Source organism: Peromyscus maniculatus, chromosome 1, assembly GCF_049852395.1.
Source record: "Peromyscus maniculatus bairdii isolate BWxNUB_F1_BW_parent chromosome 1, HU_Pman_BW_mat_3.1, whole genome shotgun sequence".
Lineage (NCBI taxonomy): Eukaryota > Metazoa > Chordata > Mammalia > Rodentia > Cricetidae > Peromyscus > Peromyscus maniculatus.
The window spans coordinates 92,756,533-92,774,255 of NC_134852.1; the positions used below are offsets into that span (position 1 = coordinate 92,756,533).

Here is a 17,723-nt window from a genome sequence, read left to right on the forward strand (position 1 = left end):
AAAAGCAATTTTAAAAGGTCACAAACCAAATGTCTCTTTGTCCTGACGTTCTTTAAAGGTTATTTAATTTGCTTAAGTCACAAAATAAGACTACTTCATAATCTGCAATGCTTCTCATCCTCACCCTGCTTGCTTTGAATAAACAGTTTAAAGAATATTGTTTTAATGCCACTTTCTATGTTTTTTGGATTTTTATTTGTTTCTTTGTTTGTTTTTGGTTTTTTGAGACAGGATTTCTCTGCTGTCCTCAAACTCACTGAGATATGCCTACCTCTGCCTCCCAAGTGCTGGAATTAAAGGCCTGTGCTCTCATCAGCTTATTTATATGTGCACTGCTGTTTTGCCTGCATGTATACCTGTGTGAGGGTGTCAAATCCCCTGGAACTGAAGTAACAGACAGTTGTGAGCTGCCATGTGGGTGCTGGGAATTGAACCTAGGTCCTCTGGAAGAGCAGTCAGTGCTCTTAACCACGGAGTCACCTCTCCAGCCCCTCTTTGTACCTTTTTTTTTTGTTTGTTTGTTTGTTTGTTTTTTGAGACAGGGTTTCTCTGTGTAGCTTTGCGCCTTTCCTGGAACTCACTTGGTAGTCCAGGCTGGCCTCGAACTCACAGAGATCCACCTGGCTCTGCCTCCCGAGTGCTGGGATTAAAGGCATGCGCCACCACCGCCCGGCCCTTTGTACCTTTTTTAACATTGATATTACTCAACTTTAAGTTCCATAAACATGACAGGTTTAAAAATGATTTCGATGACTTAATTTTGTGTACTAGGCATTAGGAAAGCAAATGAACTAAGGAAAAACAGCTGTTAAGTCTTGATTTCATTGATTTACAAGTTTTGTGGTAGAGACAAATAACAGACCAAATAATCACACAACTGTAGTGAAGTGTTAGGAAGAGACATGAAACTAGAGAAAGAACACATGAAGAGTCCTGGACTAGAGAGAAGTAAGTTTCAAATTCTCCAGGGAAGCATGTTTTGCAGATATCTTGTTAGTGTAATTTACCCTGTCCTTGATTATGAAATGGTTGAAGTATTTTTCCAAATAGAATAAAACAACTGGGAGCTGTATTCTTTGCCCTTTTATATCCTTTCCTTTACATTTATTGTAAAGGAAAGTCAGCATTTATTGTCCCATGTAAAGGACGAACACCACACTCAAACAAAACTTCTACCCCCAAAACAACTTCATTACTTTTCCTATGTACTAGGTAATATTTAAAACTGTAGAACTATTTGTAGAGGTTCTTAGTATACTGGCTTTATTAAACAGTTATTTCTCTGGGGTTTAGTCAGAACAAAGCTACTTCAGTTACATTTTGTTTAGAATATCAAACTGCTGGGAGGCCAAAACAAAAAACAAAAAACAATATACATAGAACTGAATCCTACAGTTTACAGGTTTGAATTTTTGTGTTCATTAGGAACGAAACTAAAGACACTGGTTCAAACTGGTTTCACAACTATTCTAAATGGGAGTTAACGCTTGTGAGCACACCTTTATATTTAGGGACAGAACTACAGAAGTGTTAATTCACAATTATCATTCCTAGCCCGAATTTGTGTTTTAAAAAAAAGTTCAATGTGTCAGTAAAAGATGTATGGTTATGTAAGTCAGCTTTGTAGCAGTTTCCCAGAGTATCTTATTTATTGGGAACTAGATAATAATGAATTAAAATCTGCCTATCATCTTTTAATTTCTTAAACAAAAAAAACAATCACAACTCTTTTTAAGGCATTTTTCAGATGGCCTAGTAGCTTTCCTGCACCAAGGGAAAAGACTGAAAAGACTAATAGCTTTTTAAAAAAAGTTGCTCCACTTATTGAGAAGATGGAAATCAAAATGAAAAATTTATTTTATCAAGATGTGAAAATTATAGCTACAACATTAGTGGTGATGAGTCATTTTGATAATTTTCTTCACTATATACATGGTAAGGCAGCACTATCAAACTGTGGAAGGGACAAAAAGGATGGCATTTCCATAAATGTAAAAGTTTAAAAAAAAATTGAAGCAAGGCAGTGGTGGTACACACCTTTAATTCTAGCACTTGGCAGAGGCAGGGGGAAATCTCTGTCAGTTCGAGGCCAGCATGGTCTATAGAGTGAGTTCCAGGATAACCAGGGCTACACATAGAAACCCTGTCTCAAAAAAACAAAAAACAAAAAGAAACTGCTTAACTTTAATTTAACCTAGTAGCTGCTATACAATAATCTTTTGCAGGGTTCAGGGTATGGTTTAATAGTAGAGTCAGTTCTAACTTCCTATCTCCAGCAGTACATTGCCCAAATAAAAAACATAAGCATCCATTCCTAAATAAACTCAAATGCTAAAAATGATTTGCCTATAAAGACATTTGTCACAACTTTATCAAAGGCGAAAAACTGAAGTAATTATTTCCCTTAAAATGAATGACAGCTTTAATCTCCAAATACAGGCTCAGACAGAAGCCTTGCTGTTTGCCCTCATCCTTGTTAAGAACAGTCTCTAGTTGGGCACGATGGCACATGCCTCTGATCCGAGAACAGTGGAGGTTAAGGTAGGAGCATCATGAGTTCTAGACCAGCTTGGCCTAACAATGAATTACAGGCCAATTTAGCTATATAATGAGACCTTGTCTCAATCTCAAACAAAACAAGTCTTTACATGACTGGATTTGTCATCCTCGTAATCACCTCAAATGTCACTTTCTGAGAGGGGGGAAGGGGGGAGGGGAAGAGGAGAGAAGGGAAGAGAGAGGGAGGGATAGGAGGGGGGAGAAGGAAAGGGGGGAGAGAAAGTGGGGTCTTCTCTAAATTCACCCCCATCCCAACCTGTACAAATGATATAAGCACTGAACCTCTGTCCCAGTCATTCCCTATCTGGCCCCACTGTTTAGTTTTCAAATTATTTGGAATAATCTGAAAGGTCTTGTTTGTGCTACTCTCTACCATCCTTCTGAACCCACACACATACTATTCATAGCTTCTCTACAAGAGAGCAGATGCTGTGTTATCTGCTCACATCTGTAGTCACAGCATCCAGAACAATTTGATTATTATGTGTCAACTAAAGAACTGTCTCTTCTTATGTGTTTTTAAACACGGTTGTTAGTCTTATTCTCAAGAACACTACAGTAATTTAAGGAAAGTTGGTAGTCCTCTAATGTGCACTGTAAATATTTTTTTTCCTGTTTAGTCATAGCTATACATTGGTGTTACACAATTCAAACAGGCATGGTAACCTACTTCTGTTCTCCTACTTTGGAAGCTCAGGCAGGAGGATCACCTGACCCACAATTCCAAATCAGTCTGGGAAACACTGAGACACCATTTCAACAACTACACACACACACACACACACACACACACACACACACACACATATACACACATATACACACATATACACACATGCACTAAAACAAACAAGCTTGTTATACAATTCAGTGTTTTTAGTATATCCAGAGTTTCACAATACTAAATTTGAAAACATTCTACCACTTGCAAAAGAAACTGTCTGATAGCTATTCCTATTCTCCTATGACCCCCCCCCCTTTCTACTCCTGGGCAACCACTAGTCAAGCCAAATAAATTAATCCAGCCTCTTCTGGACTTTCACAAAAACGGAACCCTACAATATATGGCCTTTTAAGCCAGGTGATGGTGGTGCACACCTTTAATCCTAGCACTTGGGAAGGCAGAGGCAGGTGGATATCTGCAAGTTCAAGGCCAGCCTGGTCAGTCTATAGAGCAAGTTCATGGACATACAGGGTTACAGAGAGAAACCCGTCTCAAAAAACAAAAAGAAAACAACATACGGCCTTCAAAAAGTTTGTTTTCCTTAGAATGTTTTCAAGGCATATCCATATTGCAGTACCAACTAGGACTTCATTCTTCTTTATTGCTCAATAATATGTTCTATTGCATCAACACTTTTTATCCACTCACTAGTTGCTCCTACAGTTGACACAGTATGAAAAATGCTGTCCAAATGCATAAATGATAAATTCTTTACAATGCTGGGGACTGAGTCCAGTGTCTCACACATGCTAGCAAGCAGCCTTTCCACCAAGCTAAATAAGCCTCTAGCCCTTGAACCTGTTTGTTTGTTTTTTAATTTTTAAAAATATTTACTTTTAAAATGGTGTGTGTGGGTGGGGTGAGGGGGTATGTGCGTGTGTGTGCATGTACATGCAAGGGCCTGCAGAGGCCAAAGGCATTGATTGGATTCCCTGATCTTAAGTTACAAGACTTTGTAAGCCATTCAGTGTGGGTGCTGGGAACTGAACCTAGGTCCTCTGAAAGAATAGTAGGTGCTCTTAACTACTGAGTCACCTCTCTGGCCCCTGTTTTTATCTTAGATATAGGCTGAAGACAATTTTTATGTCTTTTGGTAACTTACACTTGACCTTTTGACTACTTCTATACAGTTTTCCAAAGCAGTTGAAACATTCTACATTAGGAATACATGAGAATTCCACTTCTTCCACATCTTGATGGATTTTTAAAAATTAGTCACTCTACTAAATATGAAGAAAACCAGCTGTTAAAGGATAGGACCATGTGGACAAAATCAGGTAACTGCAATGGATTAAGATATATCCAACACATTAAATTCATTAGGCCATGATGATACTGGAAAACATACTGGTCCACTTTGGAGAAATCAGCTCAGTATTATGAAACAAAGTAAACAAGAATAATCAACCATTTAACTGCTTTTCCTAAGTGATTTTTTTAAGGTTGACCAGTTAGTGAAAGCTTATTTTTATAAAATTACATCAGTTAGTAAATGGAGAGAGAGGAAACTGCTACCAATCTATAATATATTAATGCATCCAGGTATGGTCATCATTGGCTACTGGCACAAGTGCTAAAATATCAACTATGAAGTATTCTTGCTTTAAGAAAGTCAAACCTAAGTTTGCTGAAGTCTCTAGATATAATCATCAGTTAATTAAAAATATTAGGAGACACTAAGTACTGCCAGTTAAAAATCTGTAATGTGGATAATTTTACAAAATAAACAATATGATTTTCTCAACAAGAAATTCAAAAGAAAAAGAAATAGAGGAAGCAACCAGAAACTAAAAGTAACCAGAAATTTCCAATAATCATGAGTATGTTTTATCCACTTCAGAAGAATTCAAACCAAGGTTCAGGCTTGTCCCACAAGAAATTCAGTCAATACTAACAAGAATGTAACAAGACTTGGACATTTGTACTCCCAACACCACAATATTCTGACTTAATTCATCTCAATAAAACCTTTTCAGGTGTCACCACAGTATTACAGACAGGTACCTCTGCTCTTGGCTTAGATTCCTGAATATCTTAAAAACAAATCCTAACAGTATGCTACTTAACAGGGTCACTTCTTAAACCCCACTGACAAAATCCAAGCATGGAGGACAGAAAGTGGGCTTGAAGTCGCATCCCTAGCTGAAAGGCTATGGGTTAATGATGGCTTCTAGGAGAGAAGTCCGTTTTCTTTAATGGTATGGTAAATCTGGTATACTGACCATGTTTCAGAGCAGGCCCCATGCCTAGGAGTAGTTGGCCAACACCAACTGGACTTGATTGTGGGGATAAGGAGATATGAAGTTAGGTGGGTAGGATAATGGGAGAGAATCTGGGAGGAGTTAGGAGAGGGGGATGAATATGATCAAAATAAATCACATGTAATTCTCAAAGAATTAATAAAAGCACAACAAATTCTGTATTAATGCAATTAAATCGCTACTAATTCACAAAAATTGCTTAATGATTATAGGAATTTATTGGGGGGTTAACTTACGATACAAGAAACTCACAATACAGGAAATAGGGATTGAGGCACAGTCCAGTGCTGTTCTCTAGAGAGCTCTGCTATGGGATGTTCTGTATGTTAAATGTGTTGCTCTGATTGGTTAATAAAACACTGATTGGCCAGTAGCCAGGCAGGAAGTATAAGTGGGACAAGCAGAGAGGAGAATTCTGGGAAGTGGAAGGCTGAGAACGAGAGGCGCTGCCAGCCGCCACCATGAGAAGATGTTAAAATACTGGTAAGCCACGAGCCCCGTGGCAACTTATAGATTAATAGAAATGGGTTAATTTAAGATATAAGAACAGTTAGCAAGAAGCCTGCCATGGCCCTACAGTTTGTGAGCAATATAAATCTCTATGTGTTTACTTGATTGGGTCCAAGCAGCTGTGGGACTGGTGGGTGAGAGAGATTTGTCCTGACCGTGGGCCAGGCAGGACCAGGAAAACTCTAGCTTCAGAGCTCTGCCCTGATCCACACCAGCATCCAAGACCAAGAGATAGCGAAGAGAGCAAGCACAGAATGCCTTCTTGGGACTTAAGGGGGCCTGTCTCAGCCACACCCCAGGGGCAGGTCACAGGCAGGTGTGGCAGTTACTTGTTGCCACACTAGGGGCAGTGCTTTGAGGTCAAAGCTGGAACTGCTATCTGCTGCATTGTACTTCAAAGGAGGCCTATCAAGAAAGCTAGAGATGGCACACATAATGAAGAAATCTGTGTGTCTGATAAGGGTTTAGTATTTAGATTTGTACAAATCAGCAACAGTTTCAAATTGTCAGTTTGTTTAAGTTAAAATTTGTAAATGAGCTAAATGGTAATTACTAGAGGGTGGGGAGCAACTGATGGAGATATGGGAAGATGATAGTGAAAGGGTACAAAGCCTCAATGAAGTAACAGAAGGTTTTTTTATTAAAAATGTACTGAACATGCCGGGCAGTGGTGGCGCACGCCTTTAATCCCAGCACTTGGGAGGCAGAGCCAGGTGGATCTCTGTGAGTTCGAGGCCAGCCTGGTCTCCAAAGCGAGTTCTAGGAAAGGCGCAAAGCTACACAGAGAAACCCTGTCTCGAAAAAACAAAAAACAAAAAAAAAAAAATGTACCGAACAACATGATTAAACATTAACATGTTTTAAAAAGCCACAGGGTAAATTTCAGTTGTTCTTACTAAAAAGTTAACATTTGAATAGATATTAGCTAACTGGATTATTTCACATTTTATTGAAAATTGTAATATTCTTCCATAAATATATGCAACTGTAATTCAATTTCAACTTAAAATAGAAAAAAAATTGGGGGGTGGGGGTATCCAGTTATAGTTGAGTGGTAGAGTATATGCTTAGTATTCATAAGCCCTGGGTTGAATCTCCAGCACCCAATAGAAGGGACAAAGAGTGAAAAGTCATTTGTCCAAAGAAAAACTCATCATCAAAACCACAACAAAGAGCTAAGGATGTGGCATAGCGGTAGAGTGCTTACCTTGTATACACAAGGCCCTGGATTTGATCTCAATCCCATCCCTACCCACACATTTCTCCTTGGACTGCTTCTGACTAATAAAAAAGGTAAACAATAGGTATTAACAGTAACATGGGGGGAGGGTCCTCACTCATGGCCAGTAGAAATGTAAAATGGCAAAAGTATTTTAGCATAAAAGTTTTTTTTTAAATCCTTTAATTTAATACCAGCACTCAGGAGGCAGAGGTAAGCAGATCTCTGAGTTAGAGGCCAGCCTGGTCTACAGAGTGAGATCCAGGACAGGCACCGAAACTACAGAGAAACCCTGTCTCAAAACAACCACAACAAAGAATGTCAATTAGTGCAGTCACTATGGACGTCCCTCAAAAAATTAAAATGGGGCTTCTGGGACTTAGGAGACTGCACAGGGGCTGGAGAAACGGCTCAGCGGTTAAGAGCACTGAGTGTTCTTCCAGAGGACCCAGGTGGCAGCTCCTGACTGTATGTAACTCAATTTCCAGGGAATCCAGCTCAGTCACACAGACATATATGCAGGCAAAATACCGATGCATATGAAATAAAAAGGAATAAATTAAAAAAAAAACTGCTGTTTCTAAACAGCAGTTTAGAAAACTGGTTGCTCTTCCAGAGGATCCAGATTCAATTCCCAGCACCCACATCACATCTCCCTACAGTCTAACTCCATTACAGGAGATCCAGTGCCCTCTTCTGACCTCTGCAGGTACCAGAAACATAAGTGGTACACAGATATACATGCAGGCTTAGTTAGGTTTTCTATTGATGTGAAGAAACATCATGACCACAGCAATTCTTACAAAGGAGAACATTTAATTGGGGTTCTGAGAGTTCTACATCTTGATTGCCATGCAGTAGGGAGAGAGAGACACTGGACCTGACTTGAGCATTTCAAACTCCAGAGCCCCAATGACATACTTACTCCAACAAGGACAAACCTTCTAATAGTGCCACTCCTTAATGACCAAACATTCAAATACATTGAGCCTATGGAGGCCATTCCTATACAAACTACCACTCAGGCAAAATACTCATATTCACAAAACAAAAATACTTTTTTAGATGAAACTTCCAGCAGCCTCTGGTATCTGTGGGCTGGGGCTAGTGGTGTAAGTTTTAAACTTCACTTTTGTCCTGGCAGGCGAGGCGAACAAAAGTACAGTTGGCTCCCATACCCCTGGGTTCTACATTAGCACACTCAAACCAACTCCTGTGAAAGGGCAAGAGAGCACAGCGGTTCTTCCATCTTGAGGCCATTTCAAGTTTAACTAGAATTTGATCTTCTTAAGATGGAGAATCTTGTGGAAAATTACCCAACTCTATTCTAGAAGCTGAGGCCAAGATGCCCCAGCCAACTTAGCTTCTGTTAAACTGTCTGGTTCTTCAAAACTTCCCGTACAACTGCAGAGCAAGACACCAGGATGTGTTTTTTTGCCTTTAAAAGCTCTTGGTCTAAATGTTTAGGGTTACATTGGGTTACCAAATACCTGAGTGTAGTCACATTTGGCTGGAATAAAGACTTCCAAATGGCTATAAACTCTGAGTGGTCATCTCTAATGGACTCCCCGTAACATTTTGGAAGCACCAGTAAGATTCCCAGAGGCTGGACCCTGACACTTCCAGGCCTTGGTACCCCCCAGGAGCAGGGAAGTATGCACCAGCTGGAGAGGACTCTTAGGGGGTGTATACCTTGAGATGTTCTAGGACCCCAGAAAAATTCTCTTTGATTAATTGCTGGTGAGTGCTCTGAGGGTACCTTAACACCACCACCCAAAATAAAACAAAGGTAAGTCAAAATTCATCTGATCTGAACACCTCCAGAGGTAAGTTTGGTCTCTAAGAGGCACCATCTGGTTGGGACACAAGAGGGGAAGTCATACACAACCATAGATCCTTTGTCTGGGATCTGTGTGAGACACCACTAGAATCCTCTATTCTGTTTGGGTGTATGAATGTGTGGTGGCCACCTCTGGTTGTCTTTACTATGTGTCTATATGACTGGGTCTCCCTGTGTCTCTGTGTTTCTATCAGTTCTGTTGGTTAGAGAAACATATCTAATATATATCTATCTCCCTCCCTCCCTCCCTCCCTCCCTCCCTCCCTCCCTCCCTCCCTCCCTCCCCCTCTCCCTCTCTCTCTCAGGATGGTAGAGGCCTACCCCATCTGAAAGGAGACTGCTCCAATAGTTGCTAAGAAACTTCTTCAGGAAATAATTCCTACATTTGGACTGCCCCTAGCTTTGGGGTCTGGCAATGGCCCAGCCTTCGTGGCCAAAATGTCTCAAAATCTGATAAAGGTATTAAGTATTAATTGGAAATTAAACTGCATATAGGCCATAGAGCTCAGGTCAGATAGGAAGGATGAATAGAACTCTTAAGGAGACTGAGTAAATTAGTCCCAGAAACTAGTTAAAAGTTGGGTTGACCTCCTTCCTCCTTTGTCCTTCTCAGGACCCAATGGACTCCTTACCAGGAAGGGTTTGGGAGACCACATCCCATCCTCCCAAATCTCTGAGCTATTCCCAGGTAGAACTGTCTAATCACCCCCTTCTCAAGTCCTTGAAGGCTTTCCAGGAGGCTTGCCAGGCCACTGACTGGACTATGAGAGGAATGCTGCCACCTCCCACCTCTGAACCCTCCTGCCTCGACTCTGAACCTATCTGGAAGCAACTCTACCAGTCATATTTACTACCCCAGCTAGTGTCCAAGTAGCTGCTGTCTTCCTTTAAAAAAAAAGCCACCGAGGACGATGACAGATGGACCAAACTTGGACCTAGGACCCCTTAAAGATAAGACCGACCAGAGTTTACTAACCTGTGATACACACACTCTCCCCCATCAGCCCCAAACCCAGACATGAGAATTCAGAAAAAGCAACAATGGGAAACTACCTTTCAGATGGACCTCTGTTCTCTTGTGGCCCCTTCCCAGGCAGAACAATATGGGTCTCAGTATATTAGGTTGTGGAAAAGAATGACTAGAAAAGGGCCTTTAGGGATTACAATTTTATGAAGACCAATGGTAAGTCATCCTGCCAAGACAAGATACCTGCATCATGTCCTCAAATTACCGGCTTGCTTGGACTAACAATTTGACTAAATGTGCCACCTCCAACTCACTGATATATGCCCATAATGGAGAAGAGGGGAGAGCTCATATAGGCATTGAATCAATCAATGCTAATAAAGGTCAAATGGTCCCAAATTCTGGTCCTGGTCCTAGTAGGGGCAGGAATAGCTGGTTCAACTGCAATAGGTACCTCGGCCTTGATTGCTGGGAACCAAAACTTTAAGGGAACTTGGTTCCCATGCATACTTAGACCTAGGCAATTTGGAGAATTCTATTTTCAGGCTGGAGAGACAAGTTGACTCCCTCAGACAGTCCTACAGAATTGAAAGAGGTTAGACCTCTTATGAGACAGAGAGGACTTTGCATGGCCTTAGGAGAAACCCGCTGTTTTTCTGCAAACCGATCAGTGGTAATTAGGGAAAACCTTGTCATGGTCAGAGAAAACCTCAAAGTCAAGAAAGGACACACAGATCAGATACTTGGCATCAGTCTCTGTTTACATGAGCCCCACAGCTGACCACCTTGCTGTCAGTGTTAGCCGGACTGTTGATTCTTATTCTGATTGGGCTAATGGTAGAACCCAGCATCCTCAACTGCATGGCCAACTACTTCAAACAGAGGATAAACTCAGTTAAGCTACTGGTCCTTAGGACCAACTATGCCCCTCTCTAGAACAGAGAAATAAATGATTTGAGTCATGCCCATAGAATCGGTGAGAAATGTGACAGGACAAGAGAGTACAGAGGGTTCTCCACCTTGTAGTCTTCCTTCGGCCACTTCAGGGTTAGCTGGAATTTGATTTTCTTGATGGAGAACTCTGTAATTACCCAACTCTATTCTAGGACCCAAGGCCAAGATATCCCAGTTAACTTATCCGTTTTAAATTGCCTGCTTGTGCAAATCTTCCCTTCCAGCTAACCACTTAGCTTCTGTTAAACTGTCCCCTTATGCAAACCTATAGCTACAAAGTGAAGATACCAGGATGTGTTTTTTTCCTTTAAAAGCCCCTTGCTCTAAAAGCTTGGGGCTACACTTAGGTCCCCACTGAATACCTGAGTATAGTTCTAATTGGATGGAATAAAGACTTCTAGTTGGCTATAAATTGGATGTCTGGGTGGCCATCTTTGGTGGGCTCCCCATAACACTTCAAATGGAAAACACTCCAAAACTAAAAACTGTATCTAAAGATCTTCCCAGCACTTGAGAAAATGCAACAGGAAGATCTTGAGTTGCAGCAAGCCTGAGCTAGAGAGAGAGAGAGAGAGAGAGAGAGAGAGAGAGAGAGAGAGAGAGAGAGAGAGAGATAGATAGATAGATAGATAGATAGATATGTGGTGCTGCATTCATTGGGAGGCAGAGACAGGTAAATCCCTGAATACAAGGTCAGCCTGGTCTTTGAGTTCTAGGTCAGCCAGGATACAAAGTGAGATCCTGCCTAAAAACAAAACAATACATGCTGGTGTGAACACACACACACAACCACAAAGGAAAAACCAAATCAAAACACCTTCCATGTGATCCCGCTATACCACCCCAAATCCCACCCCATCCCAAATCAAAGTTACCTTATTATAAAGAGATCTGCACTCATGTCTGTTGCTTCACTGCTCACAATAACCCAATTATGGGATGAGACTAAGTGCCCATCAAGGGATAAATGAATAAAGAAAATTTGGTAAATATACACAATGGAGTCTTATCCCATCATTAAAAAATGTTATTTGAAGGAAAACAGGATAGAACTAGGATCATCACATTAACTGAAATCAAAGCATCACATGCTTTCTTTTGTCTGTAAAATCCAGGGAAGAAAATAAGGACATGAAAGTAAAGGGAGCATGTCTTTGTCAGGGTTCTATTGCTGTGAAGAAACACCATGACCATGGCAACTCCTATAAAGGAAAGCATTTAATTGGGGTGGCTTACAGTTCAGAGGTTTAGTCCATTACCCTCATAGTAGGTAACATGGCAGAATGCAGGCAGACATGGTGCTGGAGAGGGAGCTGAGAGTTCCTACACCTGGATCCAGAGGCAGCAGGATGAGAGCCACTGGGCCTGGCTTGTGCTTTTGAAAACCTCAAAGCCCCCTCCAGTGACACACTTCCTCCAGCAAGGCCTCCTACTCCTTTCAAATAGTTCCACTTCCTGGTGATCAAGCATTCAAATCTATGAGCTTATGCGGGCCATTCTCATTCAAACCACAGGAGACTATTAGGATTGTGAAGGGAAAAAGGAAGTGACAGAGGAGATGAATAAGATCAAAGTATACCATATGTATATACAAAAATGTAAAAAATGAAACCCCTTGCCCTGTACAAAAAATCTTTGAGGGGTGGATCTAGAAGTGGTTAGTGGAAAGAGTAGGGAATAGATAAACATACATTGTATGCATGCATATAACTCTCAAATACATTGTATTTAAAAGTTTACAAGTATTTTGATAGATATACAAAGACTCATAGTAATGGGGATATGGAGCCTGAACCTTACATCATCTGTAACCAAGGAAGGCTTCCAGTGGTGGTACTGAGACACCAACCCAGCCACAAAACCTTTGACTCACAACCTGTCCTGCCTACAAGATGTGTTGGAGCAATGGTGGCCCAGAATTTGTGGGAGTGGCCAATCAATGGTTGATCTAACTAGAGGTCCATTCCATGAGCTGGAACCCATGTCCAACACTGCCTGGATAGCCAGAAACTAGAGGCTGGATTGTGCAGAGTCCTAGGATAAAACCAAACACGACTAAAAAAAAAAAGTCAATGAAATGTTTCCTAATGATATTCTGCTATATTCATAGATAGGTGCCTAGCCCAATCATCACCAGAGAGGCTTCATCCAGCAACTGATGAAAGCAGATACAGAGACCAATAGCAAAACATTAGGCAGAGCTCAGGGAAATCCACGAGGAGGAGGAAAGATGGTAGGAATCAGAGGGTTCAAGGACACCAAGAGAACCTGTCCCACAGAATCAACTAAGCAGGGCTCATAAGGGCTCACAGAGACTGAAGTGGCCATTGTGGAGCCTGCATGGGTCTGCACTAGGTCCTCTGCAAATACATTATGATTGTCTAGCTGAGTATTCTTATAGGACTCCTAACAGTTGGAGTGTGTGTGTGTGTGGGGGGGGGGGGGGTGGAGTGGTGGATCTCTGACTCTTTTGTTTGTTCTCGGTATGCTTTTTCTTCTACTGGATTGCCTTGTCCAGCCTCAATATGAGGGTTTGGACCTAGTCTTTCTGTATCTTGTTATGCCATGTTCAGTTGATATCCCTGGGAAGCCTTCTCTTTTCTCAATGGAAACTGAAGAAGAGTGGCTCTGGGAGAGAAGGGAGATAGGGGGAGGGACTAGAAGGACAGGAGGGAGGGGGAGGGGAAACTGTGGTCAGAATGTATTGCATGAAAGGATAAAATTTTAAAACTTTTTTAAATATTAAAAAATGTACTAAGTCCAAAGAAAGCATTAGAAACACTAGAGATAAAAATAGCAATGATGAGAAACTCAATGATGTTCAAAGCAATGATCTCCCTACCATACCCCATACTAGAGACTGAAGCCAGAGTCTTGCACACTTTAACAGTAAGCTATACCCTGGCACCACCACCCCTGCCCCAACACATACAAATAACTTCATAATAGAATGGGGAAACCAAAGCCAAGATCTTATTTTAAAATTTTAACAAAAGGTCAGGAAAATATTTAACAGTATCAAGAATACTGGTAATTCAAAATACTAAAAGCAGCTATTACATAAAAATGTATAACAATGAACTGACTATGTAAAGGAAATAGAAACATTCCTAGAAAAACTTACCAAAACTTAGAATACAGAGTCTAATACTTCTCTATTTTAAAAATGCAATTATAACTTTAAACATTTACCTTAGAAAGCAAAAAGCACTCCATATTCAGACAGTTTCATCAATAAATTTCATCAAAAATTAAGCAGTTGCCGGGCGGTGGTGGCGCACGCCTTTAATCCCAGCACTTGGGAGGCAGAGGCAGGCGGATCTCTGTGAGTTCGAGGCCAGCCTGGGCTACCAAGTGAGTCCCAGGAAAGGCGCAAAGCTACACAGAGAAACCCTGTCTCGAAAAACCAAAAAAAAAAAAAAAATTAAGCAGTAACATCACAGTTTTTATACAACTCTTAGAAAGAACAAAAAATAAAAGGAAATTTCTAATTTGCTTCAAGGAGCTAACACAACTGACATGCACGATACACTAAAGGTAAATGCAAGATAATTTCCAAAGTGCATGGACACGAAAATCATAGGGACAACATGTACAAAAATCAAATTTAGCAGCATGATAAATAAAATATTATGAAGAATTTGGATTTACTGAAGGGATGAAATTTGGTTTTACTTTAGTATTCTTTCCTGAATGTTTACACATTTATAGAGCTAAGACTATGTTTGTTGATTGGTTAATTTCAATTTGCTTTCTAGTCATATTTTTTTCAATACTGGAGATTGAACTTGGATGTTAGGCAAACATATTACCACTGAGATGTACTCCTAGCCCTAGAAGTAAGCATAAAAGTAAATTAACAAACCAAAAATTGATGTAACTTAAAACCCTGTTCATTAGCTGGGCATGGTAGCTCACACCTGTAATTCCAGTCTCAAGAGGCTGAGACATGAGGAATGCTGTGAACTTGAGGCCAACCTGCGCTGCAGGGCCAGCTCCAGGCCAGCCTGGGATACAAAGCAAAAATTCTGTAAGGAAACAAAACAAAACAAAACATTCATGGCTTTTCTTTAAAAACCTATTGAGAAAACTGAAAACAATTTCCTTAATCATTTAAAGAATATCCACAAACCCCAGCATATCTACTGTTAGAATGTTCAAACCCTTACCACTCATCACTCCCCTCCAAGATTACAAAGCAACACAAAAATGCTTATACTATCATTTCTAGTTAACCTGGGATACAAGAGAGTAGGAGGAAAAGTTATGACAAAAAGGAATAAAAAGAACTGAAATTACCATAATCTTCAGACAACATAATGATATATATAGAAGCTCTGAACAATCAATAAAGACATAGGTAATAGCATCTATAAATGAACTTAACAAAGTTACAGACTATAATGTCAATGTACAAAAAGCTTATCTTCCTATATACTAGCCAACAACTAAGAAATAAGAAAAATGCAGGGGGGTATGGAGATATGGCTCAGTGGTTAAGAGAACTTCCTGCTCTTGCAGAAGACCATAGTTTGATTCCCATCACTCATACTGGCAGCTCATAACTGCATGTTAACTCCAGCTTCAGGGGTTCTGATGTCCTCTTCTGGTATCTTCAGGTATATGTACATATGTGGCATATAATCACACAAACACATATATACATAAATAAAAATAAATCTTAAAAAATTAAGTAAGGAGAGTAACAAGAGAGATATCTTGATAGAGGGGGCAATATGAGGTTAGGGAGAAATCTGGTGCCAGGGAAAATTCCAGAAATCCACAAGGATGATCCCAGCTAAGACTCCTAGCAATAGTGGAGAGGGTGCCTGAACTGGCCTTCCCCTGTAATCAGACGGGTGACTACCCTAATTGTCATCATAGAACTTCATCCAGTAACTAATAGAAGCAGATGCAGAGATCCAAAGCCAAGCATTGGGCCTAGCTCCAGGAGTCCTGTTGAAAAGAGGGAGGAGGAATTTTAAGAGCCAGGTTGGTCAAGATCATGACGGGAAAACCCCCAGAGACAGCTGGCCTGAGCTCCTGGGAGCTCATGGACTCTAGACCGACAGCTAGGAAGCCTGCATGGGCCTAACCTAGGCCCTCTGCATGTGGGTGAATTGTATAGCTTGGTCTTTTGTGGGGCCCTTAGTAATGGGACCAGGACCTGTCCCTGAAGCATGAGCTGGCTCTTTGGAATCTATTCCCTATGGTGGGATGCCTCTCTCAGCCTTGATTCAGGGAGGAGGAGCTTGGTTCTGCCTCATCTAGGTATGTCATGCTTTGTTGACTCCCATTCGAGGCCTTACCCTTTCTGAGGAGTAGATGGTGGGAGGAGGTAGACGGGAGTTGGGGGCAGGGAACAGGAGAAGAAGATGGAGGGGAAACTGTGGTTAGTATGTAAAATAAAAAAAATTAAGTAATATTTATATCATTAATAAAAAGATAGATCAAAGTTTTACAAAGATAACACAAAATACTTATGTCCTTGAAAAGGGCAAAGTTTAACTATGAAATAAAAATGCTAACTATAAGTATCAATACACTGGAATTACCTTAAAATGAATAACTTATGTTCTCCAAGAGACAACATTAGCCAAAAAGATAAGTCAAAAGTGGAAGAATAACCGCATACATCTAACAAATTCACTGCAGAATAAACTAGAATGCCTATAAAACGTATTTTCCCAGTGAGAATGCACAAAGACATGCACAAGCATGGTATGAAACAATATTTTAAATGCCAAAAAAATTGAAGGTGTCCAATCAAAGTAGCAATCAGGAAAATGCAAAATTAAAACCATACATGGCTATGTTGGTGGTGCATGCCTATAACCCCAGCACTTTGGAAGCTGAGGTAGAGGATCAGTTGAAGCCAGCTATGGCTCCATGAGATCCTGTCTCAAAAACAAAGAGCAAGCCAACCAGAACCTATATATGGTATCACTGCACTCCTCAAAAACTGCCATTTGAGAAAGAGTAATAGATAAGGATGTCATGCAGCAGGTACTGATGTACCCTTCTGGTGGGAATGAAAATTGGTCCAATCTCTTTTAGAGAAATTTTGATGTCATTAATTTAACAGACTCCCATACCTAAATATTCTTTACCAGAGTGTACATTCTAGATAATTTGCATTTCAGGATTTATGTACAACAATGTTCATAGCACCAATATTTCAACAGTCAAAACAACTAAACGTCAACACATTAAAAAACAACATCCAAGTTTCACAAACCCCTCTAAATGAATATTGTTACTGTTCCCAGGCTTAAACTCAAGAGTTGGCCATAGTCAAAGCAAACAAGCAGCAAAACTAGGATTTGTATCAGGTCACCTGTGTCAGAGCTTGTACCATTTTGTGTAAACTTATGAAATGGGCAGACTGAAGATTTTTCCCCCCAAAACGGTTCCTCTTCCTCTCTTCCCTATTTTGAGACTATATCCACAAACAGAATGAGCAAAGAACCTACTTTATCCCCAAGTCACATAGACAGTAAAACATGGGAGGCAGAAGACTGAGAAAGGTTTCAGAGGTGATAATCAAGCCACTCTTACATACAAATAGGGTAATTCTTTTTATAAAACTTTTATTGTTATGTGTATGTGTGTTGCACATGTGCCATGGTGCATATGTGGTGGTTAGGAGACACCTTACAAGAGTTGCTTCTTCTACCATGAGGGCTCAG

The 17,723-nt window shown here is 40.5% G+C and overlaps 1 protein-coding gene across 11 annotated transcripts in view; it reads right to left on the minus strand.

Moving 5' to 3' along the window:
- Cpeb1 (cytoplasmic polyadenylation element binding protein 1) overlaps positions 1-17,723 on the minus strand; it is a 97,403-nt gene that overhangs the window by 54,738 nt on the left and 24,942 nt on the right. The gene's annotated exons all lie outside the window — the stretch shown is intronic.